This window comes from Canis lupus, chromosome 2 (genome assembly GCF_048164855.1).
Source record: "Canis lupus baileyi chromosome 2, mCanLup2.hap1, whole genome shotgun sequence".
NCBI classification, from domain to species: Eukaryota; Metazoa; Chordata; class Mammalia; order Carnivora; family Canidae; genus Canis; species Canis lupus.
The window spans coordinates 42,598,986-42,625,745 of NC_132839.1; the positions used below are offsets into that span (position 1 = coordinate 42,598,986).

At 34.8% G+C, this 26,760-nt stretch overlaps 1 protein-coding gene across 44 annotated transcripts in view; it reads right to left on the reverse strand.

The window, feature by feature from the left end:
- MEF2A (myocyte enhancer factor 2A) overlaps positions 1-26,760 on the reverse strand; it is a 191,268-nt gene that overhangs the window by 152,517 nt on the left and 11,991 nt on the right. For 38 of the 44 annotated variants that reach the window (XR_012016859.1, XR_012016858.1, XM_072797121.1 and 35 more), the window contains one exon: positions 6,188-6,274. The exons of 4 other annotated variants lie outside the window; for them this stretch is intronic. The gene's annotated coding sequence lies outside the window, so the exon portion shown is untranslated. Of the gene's footprint in view, positions 1-6,187; positions 6,275-8,170; positions 8,870-26,760 lie in introns of those variants that run through there. 2 more of the 44 variants (XM_072796939.1, XM_072796965.1) reach the window with 1 other exon arrangement.

The following is a 26,760-nucleotide window of genomic DNA, read 5'->3' on the forward strand; positions in this document are numbered from 1 at the left end:
GCCAGTTTTATCATAAAGCATGCATCCATGCAAATACACATTGGCCCTCTTCCAGGCTCTTTATTTATTATCCTTGTGGCATTATTTCATGAAACCAATTACTGTAGATTTGTAAGTTTTGAGTAAAGAAAATCCTTCTGCTTTGATCTTTTCTTGCAAGACTATTCTTGGGCCAAAAAATTTCCTTCAAAACACAAAACGAAAACAAACTAATGAAAATTTTATAATATTGGATAAAAATAATCCTCAAGTGGGCATGGATTATAACCTTCAGAAAGATATAACTTTAATGGGCAACTAAATTAACCCTACATAAATAATGTTCTGGACCAATGCTGACAAAGCTTTAAAAACAAAAAAAACAACACTTCAAAAGGATTTAGTTGGTACCAAGTAACTTCTATGAATACAAAGTTGTTTTTTTTAATACAAAGTTTAACACTACATAAAATAATACAAAAAAATTCTTCACTTAACAATCTCACACCATAATGTCTAAGATCCATACAAAAATTAGAGGGAATGAAAATAAGCAGGAAATGTACCCCATACTAAGAAGAAAAGTCAACTGATGTAAAGAAACTCAGGAATTATCGATCAAGTTAGTGGAATTAACAGATAGAGGGCATTAAAGCAATGATCATCAATAAGCTCTACATGTTAAAAGAGGTAAGGGAAAACAGGAAAATGATGAGAAGAGAAATAGAAGAAATAAAATTTCAGAGATAAAAAGTAATTATCAGAAATAAAAACACACTAGATAAGATTAAAAAGAGAACATATTGCAGAAGATCAGTGAAACTAGAAACATGACGATATTAACCATTCAAAAAGAAAAAAAGAGGGAAAAAAGTACAAGTGCTGAGGCAGTATCAAATGTATAAAATTCCCTCCCTCTCCTCAAAGAAAAAAATAAAAACCCACACCTGGGGCAAGTGAGCTATTTGAAGAAATCATGCCAGTATTTTTCCAAATTAGTTTTAAAAAAAAACAAAAAACTCAAGAAAACCTAAGAGAGATTTTCTCAGAGAAAACTGTACTAAGGCACATCATAATCAAATGACTAAAACACAATCATTGAAAAAGTCTTAAGACCAGTCAAAGAAAACAGAAAAATTACTGGGAGTGGGGGTTCGGGGGGAGGTGCAGAAGAAGAAAAACAGCAAAAGTGTCTATCAGAAACTATGCAAACTTTTTCAGAAAGGATTTCACAACATTTTATCAAGGATAAAAGAGGGCGATCTCAAGATACAGAACCCAATTCATTAAGAATATAGAAGAAAATTAAATATGCATGTAACTAATAGTAGAGCTCCAAAATGCATGTGTGAACCAAGAAGTGAAAGGAGAAACAGACAAATCCAGTTAAAACTGAAGATTCCACACTCCTCTCTCAGCAACTACTGAAACAGAAAATCAGAGGAATAAATTTTGAAAAACACTATCATCCAATCTGACCTAATTAACATTTTTAGAAAGTTCTACCTCAACAACAGCACAATACACATTCTTAAGTGCATACAAAACATTCACTGACAAAGACAACATTCTGCACTTTATGATAAATATACAAAATATGTTTTTGGACCACCACATAATTAAAAACTTATTAGAGAAATATATCTAAAAACCAAATATTTGACAATAGGTCAAAAAAATCACAAAGGAATTTAAGAATTATTTGAACTCTATGTAAATGAACACAAAACAAACTTTGTAAAATGAAGAGGAAAATTTTAATAATTGCTCCTTTAGAAAAATGAAAATCTCTAATACCAGAACAAGAGAGGGGATATCACTATAAATCCTTCAAACATTAAAAAGAGCAAAAAACAGAATATGCAAATTTATGCCAAAAATAAGGCAATTTACCTGAAATGAACAAATTTACTTGAAAGACACAAACAACTGAAAGTTATTCAAGAAGAAGTACTATAAATCTGAATTGCCCAAATCCAAGAAATTGAGTTCATAGTCTAAAACCTTCCCACAAAGAAACTCCAAACACAGAGGTCTTCATTATTGAATTCTACCAATTAAAGAAGCAGTAACACCAAACACATGGAAACTTTTCCAAAAGAAGAAATCTTTCCAACTCACTCTGTTATCCAGATACAAAAACCAGACAAAGGGACACCTGGGTGGCTCAGCAGTTGAGCATGAGCCCTTCGGCTCAGGGCGTGATCCCAGAGTCCAGAATAGAGTCCCACGTCAGGCTCCTTGTGGGAAGCCTACTTCTCCCTCTGCTATGTCATAAATAAGTAAATAAAATCTTTAAAAAAAAACAAACAGATAAACATTGTAGTAAAACTACAAACCAATACCTACTATGAGCAATGATGAAATATATAAAGTATACACTTTAATATATAAAGTATAACAAAGTCATGACCAAGTACAAACTATCTCAAAAATGCAAGATTCCTTGGTTTGATACTCAAAAAAAAAAAAAAAAATCAATGTAGCTAACTATATTAACAGATAAGAGAGGGGGGAAAATGTGATCATTCAACAGATGTGAAAAAACTGGTAAAAAATCAATAACCATTCACAATAAGAAAAAAATTCTCAGCAAGCTATGAATAGAATTCAATCTCAGAAAAGGTATCTGTTAAAAATCTATAGTTAACATCATACTTACTGGTGAAAAACTGAATGTTTTTGACCTAACATCAGGAGTAAGTCAAGAATGTCAGCTCACCATTCCTATTCAACATTGCATTGGGACTACTACTGCAATAAAGCAAAAAAAATAATAATAATAATAATAATAATAAGATAAAAAATTTAAAGGAGTCTTTATTCACAGACAAGATGATGGTCTACATAAAACATTTGAAGGACTGGGGATCGCTGGGTGGCTCAGCGGTTTAGCGCCTGCCTTTAGCTCAGGGCATGATGCTGGAGTCCTAGGATCGAGTCCCACATCAGGCTCCCTGCATGGAGCCTGCTTCTCCCTCTGCCTGTGTCTCTGCCTTTCTCTCTCTCTGTCTCTCATGAATAAAAAAATCTTAAAAATAAAATAAAAATTAAAAATAAAAATAAACATTTGAAGGACTATAAAAAATGTCACTGGAACAGGGAACCCGGGTGGTGCCAGTGATTAAGTATCTTGACTCTTGGTTTCAGCTCAGGATCATGAGATGAAGCCCCACATCCAGCTCCAGATGGAGTCTGTCCCTCTTTCCCTCTGCTCCTCCTGCTCGTACCCTCTCTTTCTTTCTCACTCTCTAAAATAAATAAATCTTTAAAAGAAATTTACTAGAACTAATAAGGAGCTTGGCAGAATCACAAATTACAAAGTTTAATGCAAAAATCAATTATAAGCCTACAAACAACAACTGAAAACTGATTTATCTTTACATTACCACTTACAATAACATAAAAATACAAAACAGGAATCAACTTAACAAAATAGGTGCAATGCATTTACACTGAAAACAAAACGTTAAGAAGAACTAAAGACAACTTAAACAGAAAAAGGCACTAAGTTCATGTATCAGAAGACTCCATGTTCTTAGCAGGTCAATTCTCCCCAATGTAGTCTCTATGATAAAAGCATTCACAACTGAAATAACATTAAGCTTTTTTGTAAAAACTGACAAGCTGATTCTAAAATACACAGAAGGAGGAGCACATGGGTGGCTCAGTGGTTAAGCATCTGTCTTCAGCTCAGGTCATGATCCCGGGGTCCTGGGATTGAGTTCCGCATTGAGCTCCCCACAGGGAGCCTGCTTCTCTCCCTCTGCCTATGTATGTCTCTGCCTCTCTCTCTGTGTGTGTCTCTCATGAATAAATAAACAAAATCTTTAAAAAAATAAAGCTACAGTAATCAAGACAGTGCAGTACTGCCAGAAATAGATACACAGATCAATAAAATGAAAAAGCCCTAAAAAACACTCACATATAATTGCAAGTTGATTTTCAACAAAGGTACCAAGGTAATTCAACAGGGAAAAATATAATCTTTTCAAAAATGCTTCTGGAAAAATTTGATTTTCATATGCAAAGAAATAAATCTTCTCCCTTACCCTCATACTATACGCAAAAATTAACTCAAAAGTGGATCACAGACCTAAAATATAAGAGCCCAAAGCAGTTCCCAAGACATAAGGGAAAGGAAAAAAGGTAGAAAACTTTTTGCCCAGAATTTTGCCCAATCTCTAACCCAAATTAGGGCAGAATTATAGGGGAAACTAATCTGAAGCTCTTCAGTCAACATATGAATCCATTCAAAAGGAAAGCATTTCCCATTTAAGTACTCAAAGTAACTCCTAAGCAAGTGGTTATTAACTCAAGCACAACCCTCAGAGCCATAGAAGCCTGCCATGAAGAATAAGACATTGTATACATCCATAGAGCCTAGTTGAAAAAGCATCAAAAAGGATTCCCTTAAGTTTAAACAGGACCCAAAATACAACAGTTGAAGTTTATGCCCACAGCCATCCCTGAGGTTCACAGAAGGTGCAGAGTTCTGCAACTTTGGGCATCAGAATGGTTAAATTCCGACAATGCTTTAACTCGAATCACTTAGTTTTGAGCCATTAGTAAACAAAAGTGTAAGTAAGATTAAAAAAAAAAAATTCAAAGATTTACAGGAGACTAACCAAGGTTTATATTTTAAAATGTGAATTAGACTCTATTATTCCCATCCTGCCTGTGTGTTATACAAGTTCTGGACTGAAGGATACTTTGCTTTCATTGAAAAAATAATGTCTGTTCTCCTAGTTCCCCAAACTGAAAGATATCAGAAAATGGGCTCTTCCTCTGTCAATGTTTAACAAGATAAATACATAACAAGATAAATATAATGGTATCAGTCAGTTAAGTGCCCAACTCTTGATTTCAGCTCAGATCATGATCTCAAGGTTGTGAGATCAAGCCCTGGATTGGGCTTTGCACTGGGCGTGGAGCTTTAAGATTCCCTCTCCCTCTGCCCATCCACACCTCCCTCCCCTTTTCCTCCTTTTCCCCCTCCTCTCTCTCTCAAAAAAAGAAAGAAAATTTTAAAAATAAAAAAATTTTAAAAAGAAACTGGTATCAAGATAAAATACTTTAACAAAGAACTCATTTAAGTTTCTAAGTTGTTTTTTTTTTTAAAGATTTTATTTATTTATTCATGATAGTCACAGAGAGAGAGAGAGAGAGGCAGAGACACAGGCAGAGGGAGAAGCAGGCTCCATGCAGGGAGCCCGACGTGGGATTCGATCCCGGGTCTCCAGGATCGCGCCCTGGGCCAAAGGCAGGCGCCAAACCGCTGCGCCACCCAGGGATCCCAAGTTTCTAAGTTTTTAATACCGTGTAATACTCAAAAAATGTACACTTTATGTTAAATAGCAAAACTATTCTTAAAACAAATACAAAAAAAAAGTCAAGTACTACTCCCAAGCTTTTTACTGATATAATCATCAGGCATGATCGATGATGTCTAATATTTAAAATGTTAATTTAAAATACACCAAAAACTATTCCCTACTAATATTTTTCAAAATTATATTAATTCAAAATACTCTAATATAATTAATTTCTTTTCCATTTTGAATAAAAGGAGAAACTCAGATGAAGTTTTCAGTCATGAAAACTTCTGAGGAGGACTATATATCTTGCAAATTGGAACCATTAACCTAGACCAATGTAAGTCTTTAAGTCAAACAGCCTACTCCGGGGCTCTGCAAATATGGGCCTAGGATTTAAGGTAGAAAATTCAAAGTTACACACACACATAAATCTACATTTAAAAAAAATCTCTTAACTCTGATTAATTTTTTCTCTGACCCTTCCAAAGATATTTCAAGAAATATTTGTCTACATCATCTTTCATTTGAAAATCTTTCTCAGCTTATGTTTATTTCATGTACTCAAATCCACCCTTTCTCCTATGTATTATTAGAATAAATACAGACTACTTTAGATTTTTTTCTTTTAAATAAGGGTAATTGATATGGAAGATGAAGTGGGAAAGATGAAATAGGATTATCTTAGCAACAGCAGACAAAATATGTAAGAAACTGTCAGTATACAAGGCACTTCAAGTAGACTTTATAAATTTCTTTAATCGACATTAAACCTCAAAATAAACTCCAAAAAGACTATTATATTCAAGCTCACAAGACAGTCTGATTTTTAAAAAAGGAAAAAATTTCCATTGTGTTTACTTCATAACATAGAAAAATGAAAGACGTCTTACTAGAAATGACGTTATCAGCAAAAAAGTGCACTTAGTATGACCCTTGCAGAAAATTCTTCTTTGCTCCTTTTTCACAAAAAGCAGTTCCTAAATAAAGAAAAAAAGATATATGAGATGGATTAGTGAATGTTCTTAACTCTAAAACAGAATTAAACATATGTTTTGTCATTATAAATTCCAATTTTCAATACTATGTGTGGCAGATAGCTCCACAACTACCTGCTGAATAACAGGAAAATAAATTTTTAAAAGTCATTTGTGGTATATGTCTAATAAAAATATACTGTTAGCCGACTGACCCATTTTCTCAGGAAGTATTACTTAAATGTTCAGTAATATTCTATGTACTCTTAGATTCACAAATTAGCTATCTAGTCTCATTTTTCTGCCCTTTATTATCACATGATATGGTTTACATTTACCTGGTACATACTATACAGACTACTTAATTTATGGTTTGCTAAAAGAGTTGAATGTATTCACTGTATCACATTCTCCTTTAGAAAATTGTCAAAGGGTCAGTGATTTTCATTGCCATAAAATATGTTTGTATTCAAATACAAAGTATATACTTGTAGCTTTTACAATCTTTTATAGGGAACAATGACATGAAAATAATGAACGTAAAATGCCCAAAATGGACATTAAAATGATCAATGTCAATAATTCATATTAAAAAAAAAAACCACTGGTGAATACTAACCAATGGATTAGTACATAAAGAATAATCCAGTTTGCTTGGAATAGAAGCAATGCACTTAGATAAAAAGGAAAGATGGTAAAAGCACCCCCTCTTCCTCACCCAGATTGGCCAGGACCAATTACCATGTTAATCCAATTATTTAGAACTGCATGACTCGATAATTCTACCAACCCCTAAGTAAATCTGTCACATCATATAAAAATAATTTTTCCATGGAAATTTTGAATCTGATTCAGCAATATTTCTTATTGTGATATTGTAATTTTATTTCTATTTCAAATGAATACCTCCTCTAGAGGGGGGGAAAAACACAAACTGCCAAATATTTTTGTATTAATGAATTAAGTATTAAAAGCCTGAACTTTAAGACATACGTACACACAAATAAGCTTTTTTTGCAAGGTTAAAAACAGCTTAAAGACTGAATTTGGTTTTTAATCTAATTATACTAAATGTAGAAAAGTTCCCTAACTATAATTTCACTACCAACTTCTAAAACCCAATAATTCAAAGTGAAACTGTTTTTCAAGGGTTTTCGATCTAAACAAAACTCAAAATGTATTTTAACACCAGCTCTGTGTCAGTGTCAAGAAAGAAAGTTTAGCAATGTGACCTACAAGTAAATAACCAATTTAACACAAATTTGATACATCCTGGTATTATTTTCTTACATCAAAAATTCATTCTCAGTTGTATAAAGTAACTTGACAACTTGTGTTTTGTACAAAGTTCTCAAACAGTGTCTTCTAAGAGGAAATAAACTAAAAATCAAACTCTTTTATAATAATCATGAAATATACTCTCACCTTCAAACTAAAACCAAAATTAAAATGGTGGTGCTGTATCCAGTTATTAAATTTCACATATTAAACTTCCAAATCTCATTGCTTCTGTCCAGGCTAGACAATCTGTACCTCCAACTGCTATTACTCCCAAATCTGGTTCCAACCAACCTCCTCGCTCCCTCTATTTTTTTTTTTTTTTAAGAGAGAGAAAGTGCAGGCATGTGTATGCACAACCAGAGTTGGGGAGGTGGCAGAGGGAAAGGGAGACAGAAAATCCTAAGCAGGCTCCACATCCAGTATGCAGCCCAATGCAGGCTGATAGGCTGATCTCACAACCCTGAGATCATAACCAGAGCCAAAATCAAGAGTGGGATGCTAAACCAAGTGAGCCACCCAGTGGCCCACTTACTTCTAATCAATCTACATTGTTGTTAAACTGGACTATAAGCCATTTGCCCAAACTATCAAACTGTGTAATTCTGTTCACATTTTTACCTCTGCTGGAAACCATCTTCCCCAGTTTAATTGCACCTTCCATGATAGCAGCCTCAGGAATACTCTTACTATCACAATCACTTCTGGGGGGTAAGAAGGGGCAAATTATCACTCTTAGTTTTGTTAAGTATGAGTCTCTTCTATACTATATGCTTTTCTTAGAGAAAGAACTTTGTTCATTTTTATATCCCCACTATCTAGTTAATATCTGGAGTAGAATTTAATATAGTACATTCAGAAAATAAGCACTAAGCATTCCATATATTCTAGATACTCTTCTAGGTGCTAGGGATAAGTCCCTATAATCTATGGCTGACCTCATGGAGCTTACATTCTAGGAGGGAAGACTTACAGTGAATAAAGAATACGCAATATGTACAGCGGGTTATACAAAGTCCTTAATAAAAAAAAAAAAAAATAGAGAGATCCCTGGGTGGTGCAGCGGTTTAGCGCCTGCCTTTGGCCCAGGGCGCAATCCTGGAGACCCGGGATCGAATCCCACGTCGGGCTCCCAGTTCATAGAGCCTGCTTCTCCCTCTTCCTATGTCTCTGCCTCTGCCTCTCTCTCTCTCTCTCTCTCTCTCTCTCTGTGTGACTATCATAAATTAAAAAAAAAAAATAGAGCAAGAAAGTAAGTATTACCATGGGAGATTAAGATTTGAGAAAGATCTGTTAAGATGGTAATAATGAGAGCAAGTACACAGCAGTATTTATCATACGCTAATCAGGGGATCCCTGGGTGGCGCAGTGGTTTGGCGCCTGCCTTTGGCCCAGGGTACGATCCTGGAGACCCGGGATCGAATCCCACATCAGGCTCCCGGTGCATGGAGCCTGCTTCTCCCTCTGCCTGTGTCTCTGCCTCTCTCTCTCTCTCTGTGACTATCATAAATAAATAAAATAAAAAAAAATTTTATCATACGCTAATCAGTATCCTAACTGTTTTACATGCATCAACGGGGTAAAGCCGGGATCCCTGGGTGGCGCAGCGGTTTGGCGCCTGCCTTTGGCCCGGGGCGCGATCCTGGAGACCCGGGATCGAATCCCACATCGGGCTCCCGGTGCATGGAGCCTGCTTCTCCCTCTGCCTGTGTCTCTGCCTCTCTCTCTCTCTCTCTCTCTCTCTCTCTGTGACTATCATAAATAAATAAAAATTAAAAAAAAAAAAAAAAAAACGGGGTAAAGCCAACAATAATCTCACTATTATCCTCAAAAGGAAATACTAAGAAGGTACCTGCCAAGGTCACATAGCTAAGTTAGTAAAGTGGTACAGCCAGGATTCAAACCCAGGCATGCTTTTAACTATGCACAACCACCATCAGTTCATGCTTTTGTTAAATGAATAAATATATATATTTAAAAAATGAATGCACACTAAAGCAATGGATTCAAAAGCCAGAAAAGCAAATCTCAGTCTCAGAGGACTAATACATTTAAGTAGTTTCAGTACATCAATGCCTATGTATGACAGATATCCTGACAATTAACAGGTGGGTGCCTGCTGTGAACAAAAATGATAAACACTGACAATTTCTCAATAACTCTTAAAGTAAGTTTTAAGTTTCGATATGATAATTACCAGAACTAAAAATCAGACAAGGCAGTATCATAAAAACCACATGGTTATGTCGTTTTTTAAAACTTTTGAAGAAGTACTCTGAAATAAATGAAAACACTGAAGACAGTATCATTTCAATAAGAGTTAAACGTCAAATATCATAGTTTACATTGTGGCACGAGTTACTATCAACTTTCAATTTTCCATATTAATAAGAAGGGTTAAATGAAATGACTGGTATTCAAACTCCTCTTTTCATATATCTCAACTACATTTTACAAAGCAAACAGACAACACCTAACACAACTTGCTGATAACTGAAGACCTGAATGACCCAAGGTAATTTGCTCCCTTAATGCCTTCTCTCACTATATTAGGTTGTTAATTATGTGCTTAAACAGTGAATGCCAATAAATTAGAAAGCAAAATGAAACAAAGTGCCTGATGTAGTATTAACATTTCTAGTTTCAAGTCTTAAGGACCTAAAATCCTAAACATTTCAGGTCTTGATAAAAAGAACTCAATATAATTATGAAGAAAATTTCTGCTTTATGTTTGAACTTCCTGAAATTTCACTGTATATACCTCTGCCCTGAGCACAATGCAGTGTCAAAGAAAAGAGGTTTCTATATGAAAACAGCTTTGGGGATCCCTGGGTGGCTCAGCGGTTTAGCGCCTGCCTTCGGCCCAGGGCCTGATCCTGGAGACCTGGGATCGAGTCCCACCTCGGGCTCCCTGTGTGGAGCCTGCTTCTCCCTCTGCCTGTGTCTCTGCCTCTCTCTATGTGTCTCTCATGAACAAATAAATAAAATCTTTAAAAAATAAAAAAAAAAGAAAAGAAACAGCTTTAAAATCAATCCAGATTAAAAGAAAAATGAAAACAGGCCAAAGAAATTTTTTTTTAATTTTAAAATTTTAAAATTAAAAATTAAAATTTAATTTTAAATTAAACAATAAATGGTGCAAATTTGCTCAAATTCTAATTCTGTTTTGTAATAAAAACTTAGGTTAACCAGCAATGGTGTTTTTTTAATTCAAGAGAGGGACAGCTCTGACACACAGGCATCAAACTACTCATGCCTTAAAAAGAGTTTTGGTACCAGCTATGATGTAGTAACTAAATACCAGACATGCTCTTCCAACGAACTCAACTAGAAAACTATTCAGATATATAAAGTTATCATTTTAAAACATTGGACACCAAACAGCTAGCTGAGCACTGTGATACCTGAGAAAACAGAAAAGTATCCCCTACATACTCTTTATGCAGTCAGGAGGGCAATGCAGGAACGGGAGGCCAAGCAAAATATGGTGGACTCAGTGAGTAAAAGAGACAGATGCTGAAATTTAGGGAGGCTAAGGTAATGGGAATTTGTAGGGCAGAGGAGCTGAGAACACAGAGCTCAAGAAGAAAAAGCACTCCTGAAATTTGAAGAAAGGGTTCCAGAGCAGCTCTGTCTAAAAGAAACAGCATGAATCTAAAATAGAATTTAAAAATTTTCTAACCACATTGTAAAGGAAAATGAAGCAGGTAAAACCAATTTTAACATAATTCATTTAATCCAAAATGCTCAAAATATTATTTCAGGACAGGACTGACATAAAAAAAAAAAAAAAAAACAGGTATTTTACATTCTTTTTTTCCCCACAATAAGTGCATGACATTCAGTGTGTTTTACACTTAGGGCATATTTAAATGCAAACTAACCACAAATCAAGCTCTCAATAGCCACAATGTGGCTAAATACTACCATGTACTTGACAATGCAGTTTCTTGTTGAACATAAAGCTGTGCATGGGTAAAGTGAAACTCTACAAGGCCAGGCAAAGAATTAAGATCAAGCAGGCTCAAAAGGTCCCAGAGATTTAAAAGAGAAAGTCCTCATTGAAACCTGGGGAAAACAGTAAAAACTGAAGCAGAATCATCACTTAGTAGCTGTGCTAAACTAGTTCTGGAGTAAAAGCTACAATAGACTTGCCAAAACAAAGTTTAAAAACCAGCCTCAAAAGGTTTAAACAGATCCACAAGAAATGTAACATCCTGCCAAAACAAAATTAAAATCTCTCCAGAAGAAATCAACAAAATCCAGACAACAGTGTAATAATGAATGTCCAAGAGTCAATCAAAACTTACTAAACATAAGAAAATAGAGAAATGATGACCCATATTGGGGGAAAAAAATCTGACAAAAGAAACAGACCCAGAAACAAGAGAGATGATGTAAAGACATAAACTTTAAAATAACAAATATGTTAAAGGATTTAAAGAAAAAAAAGACAAATAGTTTGAAAAGAATCAATGGGGGGTGGAGGTGTGCCTGGGTAGCTCAGTAGTTAAGCATCTGCCTTCAGCTCAGATCATGATCCCAGGGTCCTGGGATATGTATGTCAAGCTGTATATCAGGCTCCCCGCCACCAGGGAGTCTGCTTCTCCTCTGCCACTGCCCCTTCCCCCACTTCTGCCTGTGTACTCACGCTCTCTCCCTCTCCCTCTCAAATAAACAAATAAAAACCTTTTTAAAAAAGAAAAGAATGGATTTTTAAATGAGAAATGTACTATTCAAATAAAAAAAAATTGTATAGACTTAGCAATTGTATACAATTGTATAGACTTAGCAACAGATTAAAACAGTACAGGAAAAAAGAAAGATCCCTAACTTGAAGATATAAAAATAGAAAGCAAAAAAAGAAACAAAGAACAGAGCATCAAGGACCTGTGAGAATATCAAGGGCAGTCTAAAAATGGTGAAACTGTAGCCCCGGAAAGATGGGGAGACAAAAAATATCTCAAGAAATAAGGAGCAACAAATTTCCAGATTTGACAACTAAACTCATATATTCAAGAGACTCAGTGAACAAAAAACAGGTTAAGCATAGAAAAATCACACCAAGTCATATACTTAATAATCAAACTGCTGAAATCCAGTAATAGAGAAAATCTTAAAAACAGCTGGGGGGCGGGGGGGCGGAACGGACACACGGGACATTATACATAGAGGAACAAAGATAAGAAATACCAAGCTCCTTGTCAAAAACAATACAAACAACTTTAAAACAAAGGAACAAAACCTTTGAAGTGCTAAGAAGAAGAAAAAAACCTGCAAATCAGAATTTACACAAAGCAATAATATCCTTCACAGATGAAGGGGAAATAAAGACATTTTCAAACAAACAAAAGCTAAGAATCTGTCACCAGCAGGTCTGCACTACAAAGAACGCTGAAAGAAGTTCTTCAGTAAGAAAAAGGACAGCAGAATTGTACAAGAGTGGAATCTCATGTAAACTATAAACCTAGTTAATAAAAATGTACCAATATTGGTTCACCAATTGTAACACATATATATCACACAATTAACAATGCAAAGTGTTAAATAATAGGGGCTAGAGGGGGCCAAAGTGAGAGGGAGAACAGGTCGAAGGGAAAGAAGAGAGCATATGGGAACTCTAAACTTCCTGCTCAATTTTTCTGTATATGTAAAGCTGTTCTAAGAAATAAGTTTATCAATAAAAAAAGACATAGAAACCCACTTCTACATAAAGAACAATAATGGTCAATATGTGAGTTTACCATCTATTTTCTTACCTTTAATTTTTTAAAAAGATAGTGATTGTATAAAGCAAAAGTAGGCAATAAAATAGAACAATTCATAGAATAAAATGACAAACAGCACAAAGAATGAGAGGGGAAAAAACAAAGTAAACTGTAGTAAGGATCTCTCATTATTCATAAAGCAAGTAATAAAATCAGACTGTATTAAGTTCAAGATGCATGCTGTAAGACCTTAGAGCAACTACTAAAAAAGAAAAGAAATAAAACTAACAAATGAAGAAAAAGAGAGGTAGAGACTATTAGGCTAGATTAGAAGCAGATATTGTCAGATTGAGTAAAGATACATACCCCACTTTAACTACAATTATATAGGTAGATTAAATATGAAATAGAGGGACATCTGGGTGGCTCAGGGGTTGAGTGTCTGCCTGCCGCTCACAGAGTGATCCTGGTCTGAGATCAAGTCCTGCATCGGGCTCCCTGCAAGGAGCCTGCTTCTCCCTCAGCCTATGTCTCTGCCTCTCTCTCTCTGTCTCTCTCATGAATAAATAAATAAAATCTTAAAAAAAAAAAAAACATGAAATAGAAAAAGTTATACCATACAAACATTAATCATAAGAAAGCTGGAATGCCTGTATTAGATCAAAGTATGACACAAGAAAAGGAGTATTATCAGGTATAAAGGACCTACTTATCAGAAATACAAAATAATCCTAAATGTTAATAAAGCCAATAACAGAGTTTCAAAACATAGAACACAAATAATGACAAAACTAAAAGGAGAAATAGATAAATTTACAATTTTAGCTAGAGAATTCAACTGTCTCTCACAATAATCAGTAAAACAAGCAGAGAAAATCAGTAAAGATACATAAAAACTGAACAACACTATGAACCAGAGGAGTTTTTTCATGTCTCTTAGTACAGTCAACAAGAGAGAGCATATGCTGGACCATAACACAGGGCACATATAAATTTGTAAGGGTGAAACCATACAGAAATGTTTTCTTTTTGAACATCAAATTGACTTTATTAAAGGATTCATGAATCAGGCAGCATCTCATCTTGCAAGTAGAGAGGCATTCCCCAGAAAGTGTTTTCTGACAACATAAGAATGAAAGATCAGTAACAAAAATATATTGGAACATTTTCCGAGTATTTGTAAATTGACGTTTCTAAATAACCCACAGGTTAAAGAACTCATAAGTATAATTTAAGAGCACATGAAACTGAATGACAATAAAAACACATTACCTAATTATATAGGTGATACAAAGATGTAAGGATGCTTGGAAATTTTTTTAAAAAGAGCTTATGTTAGAAAAGAATAAAGATTTAGCATTTGTGTTCTAAATTAGCTTCCACCTTAAGAAGCAGAGGGGAAAAACCTCACATTAAACTAAATGTGGAGGTAAGGAAATGATAAAAGTAGAAATTGGTGAACTAGATGAGAGATTAAAAAAAAAAAAAAAAAAAAAAGGTAAAACCAATGAAAACAAAAGCTGGTTCTTTGAAAAGAACCCCTAGCTAGACTAGTCAAGAAAAGAAGAAAGAAGACACATTAGAATGGTAAGAGAAAGCATACTAGAGATATTTCAAACATTATATGCGTATAAGATAATGAGTAGTGCAATTCTATGCCAATAAATTTGATGACTTAGACAAAAAACTTCCTTGCAATATGCAAATTATCAAAAGACACACAAAAAAAAACTCTGAATAACCCTCTAATTCAGAAAACTTTTTTAAGATTTTACTAATTTGAGTGAGAGAGTGTGCACACACTCAGGGGGAGAGACTGAAGGAGATGAAGAGAGATCTGAAGCACACTCCCTGCTGAGCTGGGTGCCTGACTGTGGGCTGGATTCCACAATCCTGAGATCATGACCTGAGCTGAAATCAAGAGTTAGATGCTTAACCAACTGAGCCACCCAGGTGTCCCTAATTTAGAAATTTTAATTCAAAATCAAAAGGATTCCCACAAAAAGCACCGCAGACTCATGTGGCTTCCCTAGTGAATTCTTCAAATATCTAAAAAAGAAACATTATCAGTCTTACACAAACTCTTTTAGGAAACAGAAAAAGAGGAAATACTTTCTAACATATTTAATAAGGTCAGAATGATCCTGCCACCAAAGCAAGGCAAGGAGACCACAAGAAAAAGGAAACACATACTGGAAACACACTTGCTTATATAGATGCAAATATCATTAATAAAATCTAAGCAGCTCAAATCCAGCAATATGTAAAAAAGTTATATAGCACTACAAATGGGGTTTGTCTCAGGAATGCAAGGTTGGTTTAGTTATGTAAAAAATCAACGTAACTCACTATATTAACATACTAAAAAAGAAAAAAAGATTGATTTCAATAGATGTAAAAAAGTATCTATGTATGATAAAAAGAAAAACATCTATAGAGGGAAGGGGGAAAGGGACACCTCTCAACAAACTAGGACTGAAGGAAACTTCTTCAATCTAATAAAAGGCATCTACTACAAGAACCTACAGCTAATGATAAAAGAATGATTTTTTTTTCCTGTACAACTGGAAACAAAGCAAGAATGCACACTCATTATTTTATTCACTATTTTATTAGAGTTCTTAACAACTGCTATAATGCAACAAAGGGGAAAAAAAGTATCCAGGTTGGAAAGTAAGAAATAAAACAGCTTCTACTCACACATGACATGACAATATACACAAGAAACCCTAAAAATCTACAATAAAGTGGCTGGAACTAAAAAGTGCGTGTTACAAGGGTACAAAATATAAGATCAATATTTTTAATAAAGATTTTAAGTATTTTTTAAGTAAGCTCCCTGCCCAACATGAGGCCTGAACTCACAGCCTTGAGATTAAGAGCTGCATGCTCTCCCAACTGAGCCAATTCTAGATCAGTTTTTAAGTCAAATTTCTATATACTGGTAATGACAAACACAAAGTTAAACATTTAACTTTAAAATACTCATTTTAGCATGAAATGAAAACAAATATAACAATATATGTGCAGGACTATTATCCTGAATGCTGGAAAACACTGAGACAAATTAAGGAAGACCTAAAAAAAAAAATTATGTTTACAGATTCATACATTCAAATCAATATTATTGTGATATTGATTCTCCTCTAATTGATCTACAGATTCAACACAATCCCAATCAAAAATCCCAGCAAGTGTTCTTGTAAAACTTCACAAAAGTATTTTAAAAATTTTAATACAGCTAAAACAATTTTGAAAAGAAAGAAAATCAGAAGATACAGCATGCTGTTAAAACAGAAACACATACACATGAGTATACACACACACCCCTCTAAATCAAGGGAAGAGAATAGAGAATGCAGAAATAAATACACACACACAGTCGTTTGATAGTCAACAAAGACACTAAGGTAATGAAATGGGAAGAAGCCTTATCAATAAATGGTACCAGAATAAATAAATGAATCTTGATATCACCTCACCATTCACTAAAGTTAATTCAAAATGGATCACAACTCTATGTGTAAAAGCTATATAAAACCTCCAAAAGTAAACATGGGACAAAAAAATTTTGCTGCCCCATGTAAGGCAAAGATTATCATGCCACAAAAAGACAAAGTTGACAATATTAGAAGGTTGACAAGCAGTACTTTATCAAAATTAAAACCTTCTGCTCTTTGAAAGACAACATTAAGGAAATAAAAATCAAACCACATACTAGTAGAAAATATTCAAAATATAATAATGAAAATGAAAAAGACTTCTATCTAGAACATACAAAAATCTCTTACAATTCAGCAATAAGGCGCCAAACAACCCAATTAAAAATGGGCAAAAGATCTGAACACTTCACCAAAGAATACAGATGCATACCCACTAAGCAAATGAAAAATGTTTAATGCCATTACTCATCAGAGAAAGGCAAAATGGCTACTAAAATGGCTACTACTAAAATGGCTACTCTTAAAAAGGCTAACACTGCAAAGTGTTGAAATTATGGAGAAACTGCAACTCTTGTTGCTGGTGGCATTGTAAAATCACATTACTTTGGAAAACAGATTCACAGTTTCTTGTAAGGTACACTTATCATATATACCCGAAATCTCATTCCCTGGTATTTACCCAAGAAAAATGGAAACATATGTCCACACAAAGGCTTGTACTCAAATACACAGAATAGCTTTATTCACAATAGCTCCAAACTGAAAACAACCAAAATGTCCATGCATGGTGAATAGAGAAACTGTCTAGACATATAATGGACACCAGGCAACACTAAAAACCAGGAAATGCTAAAAATGGATGAATTGCAAAAACATTCTGGTGAAGAGTAAAAAAAGGTAGATACTGGTATCATTTAATATCTGATACTAGAATTGAAAAAATTACTACTAAGGCCTTAAAAATAGATTTTTAAACACATAGATACTAAGTCACAAGAAACAATATCTTTACATCAGTAAAACTTCACAGAACCAGGCATTTAAGGAAGAAAGGAATCTTAGACACACATGAAACTAGGAACTGTTCCAATTAAAGAGCTAAGAAAGATGACAAAACTTGAGTAGGTGTGAACAAAAAGAGCAAAGCAGAGTGTAGGATGGACAGATGGGCAGAACACAATTATGCACTACCTTGAAAAAACACAAGTACTTGATTTTAAGAAGGCAAAAAATGCAAAGATAAGACAAAGGCAAGACTATCCTCTCAACTGGAATAATGCACAATTCTAGCCTCAGTGCTAGGTAATGTTAAAAAGCTGGGTTCATATACAATCCCCACTAAAACACAACCTATTACATTCTTAACTAGTGGACTAAGAAGATAGCAGTGTCATAATGTAGCAGTACACTAATGCCAAGAGAGTCCCATTTTCCCCCATGCCCCTTCATCTTCATTTAGAGCTCCCAAACTACCTATAAGAACCAAAATACCTCTTCATACAGCTTCTGCTCTTTTTAAAAAGTAAATAAGAAAATAGCTTGATAAATAATATACAATTCACCCATTTAAAGTATACACTTGAGGGCACCTGGTGGCTTAGGGGTTAAGCATCTGCCTTTGGCTCAGGTCATGATCCTGGGGCCTAGGACTGAGTCCCTCTTCGGGCTCCCCGCATGGAGCCTGCTTCTGCCTCTACCTATGTCTCTGTCTCTATGTCTCTCATGAATAAATAGTCTTTGAAAGTAAAGTATACACTTAAATGTTTTATATTCAAAGGAATGTGCAACCACGGCCACTATCTAATTCCAGAACATTTTCATCACCCTAAAAGAAACCTAATACTCTTTAGTAGTCACTCTTCATTCCCTATCGCCACCCACACCTGGAGCATCTATTTTTGTCTCAACTATAGATTTGCCTATTTTGTACATTTTACATAAATGAAACCATATAATATATGGTCTTTTGTTGGCTGACTCAGTTCACTCACATAAGATCTTTCCACTTTATACCATGTGTCCATATGTCATTCCTTTTTACTGTCAAATAATATTCTATTGTATGGAAATACTACAATTTTATTCATTCATTCATTGCCTGATGGACATTGGGTTATTTCCACTTTTTACCTATTATAATATTACGAACACTGGTACACAAGTTTCTGAGTGGACATATGTGTTTCATTTCTAGCGTCTGCTCTTATAATAAAAAAAAATTAAGAGCGTCTTTAGATTGTCTTTCTATAATCTCATTTCATTATGGTATATAACATCTTTGCACAGTGATACACAAATCTGCTGCTATGCCACAGATATAAATTAGGCATTTCAAGTAAATTACCAGGACCCATTTTATTCTCCCAAATAATTTACCAATCCCCTCAATCTACAATCAGCAAGATTACTCACAGTTTTCACATTAATATTTAATATTCATTACATGTTCTGATGATGCTGTCATTCTTCAAGTAGAGGATGTGACCTCTGAAATGTTGAAGTTCCATTTATTCTACTCCTCAACCTGACCTTAAGTGCTAATACTCCCAATATTCCTTCTCAGACATATAGTTACTAGAACCAATAGTCCTCAACTACCCAACCTCAAATAGCAAGCACACCAGAACAAAAAAAAAGTTTGAAGATGGGCACACTTTAAAACATGACACTACCCACCTAACATAATGACCAAACACACATCACTCTGGTTAAATAGTCTGGTAAACTGGCAAAGTCTGTCAAACATATGAAAATACTCCCTATTAATAAAGATGTTGCCCAGAATCTAGAAAAGCTTGAACATTGAATTCGTGAAATTCTGCAACTTCCTACAGTTTTGAACTGGAAGAAGCCTTAAAAAGGTCTTTTTAGGGACACAAATCTAAAGTTTACAGAAATCAAATGGAATCCAGGAGTAAAATCCAGACTACCAACCTAATTCACTAAAATAGGGTTCTACCTATTTAACACAACAACAAAACACCTGAACAAATGGAAAAGAAGTACAGAAGAAACGGGTGAAACATGTAAAGGAGAGCAGGAGATACAAATTTCTAGTTACAAAATAAGTCACAGAGGGAAAAAGTACAGCATAGGGAATAAGATGTTGAGAAGATGGTGTAACATTGTTTGGCGACAGATGGTGATTACATTTATGGTGAACACTGAATAATGTACAAAATTGTTGAACCATTATATTGTACACCTAACGCTAATATAACACTGTATGCGAATTATACTTCATATAAAGTTTCCTTAAAAAAAAAAAAAGAAAAAATCCAAAAGGTCTTAAAGTTATCTCAAAAGATGGATACTGTAACTTTTGATTTCCCTTGCAAGTTATCTGATACTTCTAAAGTGCCTGAATAAGATACCTCTTTCTTAAGCTAAAGAGAACTGGAAGAGTTAAAACTACAGCCCTAAGAACTGCACATTATTTACTACTTGTTACATATACAACATATCCTAGGACAGCTACGGCAAATTATGAATTACTATAATACTTCTGTGCTAAGTAGATCCATGGTTGCACCTGTGTCAAAATTTCATCTCACAGCAGAAAAAAAGTTTAAGAACTACTGAGTCAGACCAGCAGGGGTAGAGATGTCTTAAAGTCATCTTTTGAAAACCCTATTAGCTCAGTCCAGATCCTAGATTATGCATTTTGTAAAGGGTCGTCTGAAAGACAGTTATTTAAAGATTCGTTTGTATTTACCAAGAATCTACAGGAAAAAAATGCAAGAACTAATACACAAGTATAAAAGCCTTCAATGCATTGTGCATGCATCTACTGCCTTTAGCATAAGGTCAAACATGGTCACTAAGATAAGACAGATACAAAGTACTACTGGATTTCAAAACAAAAAGCTTCTAATTGGAAGGAGTCCATTTTTTATGGCAAGCACAGCACTGATCTGGCCTAGGAAAGTAGACTAAGAAATGGGATATAGAGAACGAGAAAAGGATATCTATATTCATGCCTTTACTTGAAAGGTATGTATTCCCCTACAATTCCCTTCAAATAATCAAATTAAAGAATGAACCTAACACTATGCTTTTTAAAAAGCGGTGCTGAGGAGTATTCTTTAAGGAACTAAGTTTTATTAATAAGAAAAGGACATACACACCATCTTCATTATTGTATGGGCGGGCATACTGAGGCAGGCACTGGTCACTTTCAAGCTTAAAAACTTTCAATAGCTCTTCCTTACCTGAAGAACAAAGTCTGTTCAACATTCAAGGTGTATTACAATCTGGCCTCAAGCTCTCTTTCCCACTTCACACTGAAAAGAACCTCCAATCTAGCCAAACTCTGTCCATGACACACCTCTCACTTTCCTGTCTTAGCTCTTTTGCTCCAACTGTATTCTCTGTCTGGAATATCTTTGGCCTCTCTGACAATAAAATTGGCATTCAACTCAAATACCAATTCCTTCATCAAGCAGCCCCCTTATCACTTGTGAACTCTCTAATCCATTCATTATGTCTAAGATTTACATATCACTTGGTAATTAGTATAACATAGCAAATAACAGGAATTTTACCCTCCCTAAGCTATTACCTGCTAGAAGCAAAAAGCTGTATTCATAGGTGTTTTGATTTCAGAACCAACTATTATTGAAATAGTGAAAGCACTGAGACTAGGTAAGGGATAGTCCAAAAGAGGGAAGAAGGGAGCACAGTCTTGGACATTGCTTTGGGGCTACTGTACAAACCAGTCAAAAAAAAAAAAAAAAAATAGGAAAGCAATAAAAAGAAAATGTATCGACAGCCTGGGAAGTCATTATTTAAGACTTGCGGAAACTATGAAAAGAGAAATGAAAACTTACAAATGCGGACCCAAAAACAGATAGGCCTAGATACTGAGTTTTAAATACCATTAGAAAGCCAGGTAGAGAACTCCAAAGATGTATCATTAAAAGCAAAAAAATCAAAAAATAAATAAATAAATAAATAAATAAATAAATAAATAAATAAAAGCAAAAAATCTTAATTTATATTATGAAAGATTTCTGATGTTTGAAGTCAACATACCTTTCAATCCTGGTTGGTATTTTTATTTTTAAAAACGTAACTGTTTTTAAAAACGTGACTATTTTATACAAGTCAATTTCTACTGCAACAACATGAAACATGACAAAAAACTTAATTCTAGGGCAAGAAATGTTTAAGGCAATAAATATTTTAAACAACTAAATTCTAGAACCAAGCATAAAGAACTTCCACACATAATTCCAACTTCATGTTAAATTTCTTATGTTAACCAGACAAAAAGCATAAAAGACAGAGAACCAATTAACATTAGTTACAGTAAACAGATTTAGTGCTATCTTATTAAACATAATAATGAGCATGTAGCCAAGGAATAATGCCACAAACTACTATTTACTGCAATTGAAAGACAATTGTCAAGGTCATAAAACAAAGAAAACCAAAAGAGTAAAATGAAGAAAGAATGAAAAGAGGTACATGTAGTTCAATTTTCAAAGAAGTTATCATCAGGTCACTTCCCAAGTCTAAAAGTTACCTTTTCCAAAAAGTTCACATACTAGATTGCCACTGGAATAAACAAATAACAAGAAGCCCGTGGCTAAATGTGGGCCTGTAACTCATTCATGTCGTAATAAAACCAAGGCACTTCTATATACATTCTAGAGAAAAAGCTGTGAATTAATAACTTTGCTTTACAGAAAAAAAGCGCTTAAGACCCTTCCAATGACCCAGAAATTGCATTTTTTTTTAAATATTTATTTATTTATGATAGTCACAGAGAGAGAAAGAGAGAGAGGCAGAGACACAGGCAGAGGGAGAAGCAGGCTCCATGCACTGGGAGCCCGACGTGGGATTCGATCCCGGGTCTCCAGGATCGTGCCCTGGGCCAAAGGCAGGCGCCAAACCCCTGCGCCACCCAGGGATCCCCCAGAAATTGCATTTGCATGCTAACCGAATGAAGTAAGAGTATTTAAGTTTAATTAATTTCTTCTACAAGGTATTTTCTGGAGTCTCCAAGCTCACCCATGGAAACTGTCTATGTCTCTTCCTAACTAAAGGCTATGTAGCACTGACAACATATTTCTAGATTCCTGCTTCCCTCCCCCAAAGTAGAGACTTCAGTAAGGACAATGGTGATGGTAGATCTAAGTAACTCTAAAAATATCCCCCCCAACCATATGAAAAGAACAAGAAAAGAAAAGGAAATTCTACACAAAACCATGCTTTCAGTATAGCCTTGTAGACCAAAGAATGCTGATAGTGCAAAACAACTGTGAGTGAAAACAGAAAAACCACCAAATCCTAGCACTTCATCTCTCAGGCTGTTACTCCATTCCTACTCCAACACAGAAGGCTAGCAAAGAAGCATCAGGGGTCATTTGCAAGGACAATGAAAGCTATGAAACCCACCCAAAATCTGAATATACTGGAAAAATGGGCAGATCAGAACACTGACACTAGGTAGGAAAGTTCAAAGTTCTGGTGATTTAAAGGAACAGATGCCATTTAAGGCACTAGCTGCCACATAAGGGGGCACAACTCTGAAACATATAGGTTCTAGGAAAGAAGACAGGCAAAAGGAAAGGAAGCGTATCCTTTGGCAACTGGATAGTGAAGGGAAAAAGAAAAAAGGATAAAAGTTAGGGTCTTACAAGACCAAAGAGAGATATAAAATTGGAAGTCTCACACAACCCTTCTACAACCATTAAAACCAAAACCACTGAACAAGACTATTCTTTACTGACAGAAGAGGGCACCACTAAACTAGAAATACTGTAAAACACCCCAATACCATAAAAACAAAAGAAAACTGAAATTCAGAAAATCAGGAAACCGAATTTGACACATATCAACTGAAGAAAAACCCCTGCCAAAAACAACTTCAAACTACAAAGCAGAAAAAAGGTAAGTCAATACTCCAAACAGAATTAAAGATATTCAAACACTTAAGGATATGAAAGCCACTTCAAATCAGAAATTCAAAAACTAAAAACAGAAATTAGCAAAATACAAAGAGAAATTTTAAAAGGTGAATGAATTAAAAAAAAGAAATGGAAAAAATAAAAAATTATTACAGAAATACAGAATAAATTGCAAGGCCTCCAAGAGACAATTGACTCAAATGAAAATGAGGTAGCAAAGTCTGGCACAAGAGTTATGAGCACCATCCATCCATATTTGGTGTTATTTTTTCATCTGATTTCAAGTAACTGTCTACCTACCACTTCACAATCACTAACAAGCCTCAACTCTTCCAACACTCACATAAGAAAACTTCATGTCTTTTTTCATAATGAAGTGCCATATTTGCTATGTATTACACATTCAACATGTCTAAAACTATGCTATTGTTTTAAATATATTTGGTCCCTCTTTTTAATGTGTCACTGACAAAGTTTTTGAGTATCATTCCCCTAACTCCCATGAACCCCATGGTTTTTACTGCATCACTTTGCATAGCATTAGATTTTTATGACCACGTACACTGCGTCATGGTAGAACTGACTGTAGAAATGTATGTGTGGGTTAGTATTCACATGTATTTCTTAGCTCTGCTGAAATGCAGACAATAACACCCCAATAGTAATGAGCTCACCTAGCACCCAGATCTCAGATTCCAAATGTCATCCTCTAATAAACAGAGTCAGGGCTGTTTGGAAAAGAGGTTAATTCCAGGACTGAGACAGGGAAAATATAAATTGAGCCTGGAGTTTCCTGTAGTACCAGAAAGTAAGTTCTTGAAAAAAGGATGAAGGTATGTCAAAAGAACACAAGAGTCAAACAGGAGGAACTTTCAATGGCTAAAGCTGTATAATAATCTGAGCAATAAAATAACAATAGCATCAGATTATAACCTACAAAATAAATGCCTTTGAATCTATACTGATATAAATAACTAAATAGAGAGACGTGACATCTCTTCAATACAGAGGAATTTCAATTGACAAGTGAGAAAGGGAAAAAAAACTATAAGATTGCTATTAGATAACTACTACAGTAATACAAGTATCCCCCACTTTTTGAAAATATATATTAAGGCACTTCACTTTCATGAAAGATCCACAATAGTACCTGTTTTCTAACTGAAAGAAATATGGAAAGGATTCTCACTTTACTAAAAAAAAAAAAAAAAAAAAGAAAGAGGGAAGGAATGAAAGAAAAGAGAAAAAAGAAAAAAGGCAGAACTAGCATTCAGCTTTTATTTTGTAATAAGCCATTACAGAGGCAGTACACACCCTGAGCAGCACCACCAAGCTCCTTCCCTGGTAATTATACTCAGCACCTCAGTGTAATCTCAAGCTGCCATAGCTCTGAATTTTGTCTGTCAGTATCTGTGCCTTATCTCAATTTGGTCTGTGTGTCCATTAACATGATGTGTCCTGAAGTATCAGAAAAGCCTAAGGAGGTTTTTTTTTTAGTCAAAAACCTCAAAAATTTTCTGTATAAATTTAAATTAATGGTAAAGGCTTTTTTTTTTATTTTTATTTATTTATGATAGTCACACAGAGAGAGAGAGAGAAAGAGACACAGGCAGAGGGAGAAGCAGGCTCCATGCACCGGGAGCCCGACGTGGGATTCGATCCCGGGTCTCCAGGATCGGGCCCTGGGCCAAAGGCAGGCGCTAAACCGCTGCGCCACCCAGGGATCCCTGGTAAAGGCTTCTTTACACCAGTTAAGCTTTTGGAAGGTTTAACAAGAACACTATACGATCAGATAATGGGGGAAATCTGGAATCGTTGCAGGTTAATTCCCACTCATGAATGCTAAAGACAAGTGAAAGTTTGAGAAGAAACAGAAAATTAACATACTCTCAAAGTATCTCCAAGATATTAATCATTTTCAAAGAGGAAAACTGTGACTTTACAACAGAGAAACCGGCAGAGACCGGTTAACATCACCAACAATAAGATACTGATATCATGTACCCCTGATATAAAATGTACCTCTTGATATGCTACCATTACTTCAGTGTTGTCAGAGCAAAATTCCAAATTAATCCTAAGAAAGCATCAGAGAAATCCAAATCGGAAGACATTCTACAAAATAACAATCAGTACTCCTTAAAAGCATCCAGATGAGAAAGACAAGAAAAGAATGAATTAATATCACAGATATGTGGAGACTATATAAAACAAATAAATGCAATGTGGGATCCTGGGTTGGATCCTAATCAAAAAAAAAAAAAAACTAGGAAAAAAGCGAATGAAGTACAAACAAGATAGTTTATACTGTGTTAAAATTTATTTCCTGGTTTTGATTATTATACCACAGTAGTCCAACATTAAGAAAATCTATACTATTTTTGCAACTTTTCTCTAACACTATTCCACAATTCTTTTAGTGAAGTATTAAAAAAAAAGAATAGCCACAAAATGATAAGTTTAGTTTTTATAAAAATTTACTGAGTACATTATGGTAATTCCCATTGCAATTCAAAATACATCAATGACATAATATCCCCTCCTTTTGTTACAATGTTAATTTGCTACTCTTGGGGCACCTGGATGGCTCAGTGTGTTAAGCATCTGCCTTCAGCTCAGGTAATGATCCCAGGACCCTGGAATCAAGCCTTGCATTGGGCTCCCTGCTTAGAAGGGAGCCTGCTTCTCCCCCCTCCTGCATGCCACTCCTCCTGCCTGTGCTCTGGCAAATAAATACATAAAACCTTAAGAAAAAAATCCAAATCATTAATACTAAAAGAACAGATAAAAGCTGCAATGTGATAATTTGTTGAGACATAAACTGCAGAAGGATATGCAAATTTGAAATCATTTTATAAAGTTTTAAAACATGAAAAACACTATATATTGCTTAGCAATATATATGGATATATACTCTTAAAAAAATGAATGAATGAGAAAGGTAAATCTTTACTTAAGATAACAATTACCTCTGCAGAAGAAAAAAGGGCAACAGGATTGAAAAATTCATCCTGCTAGTATTCATTACATTATTCACTCAAATTTTTGTATCCTGATATGTTTCATAATTTTTAGCCACCACTGAGAAGCACTGACATTTTTAGCTATCTGGGACAACAGTCTCTCACCATTTACCAAAAAAAAAG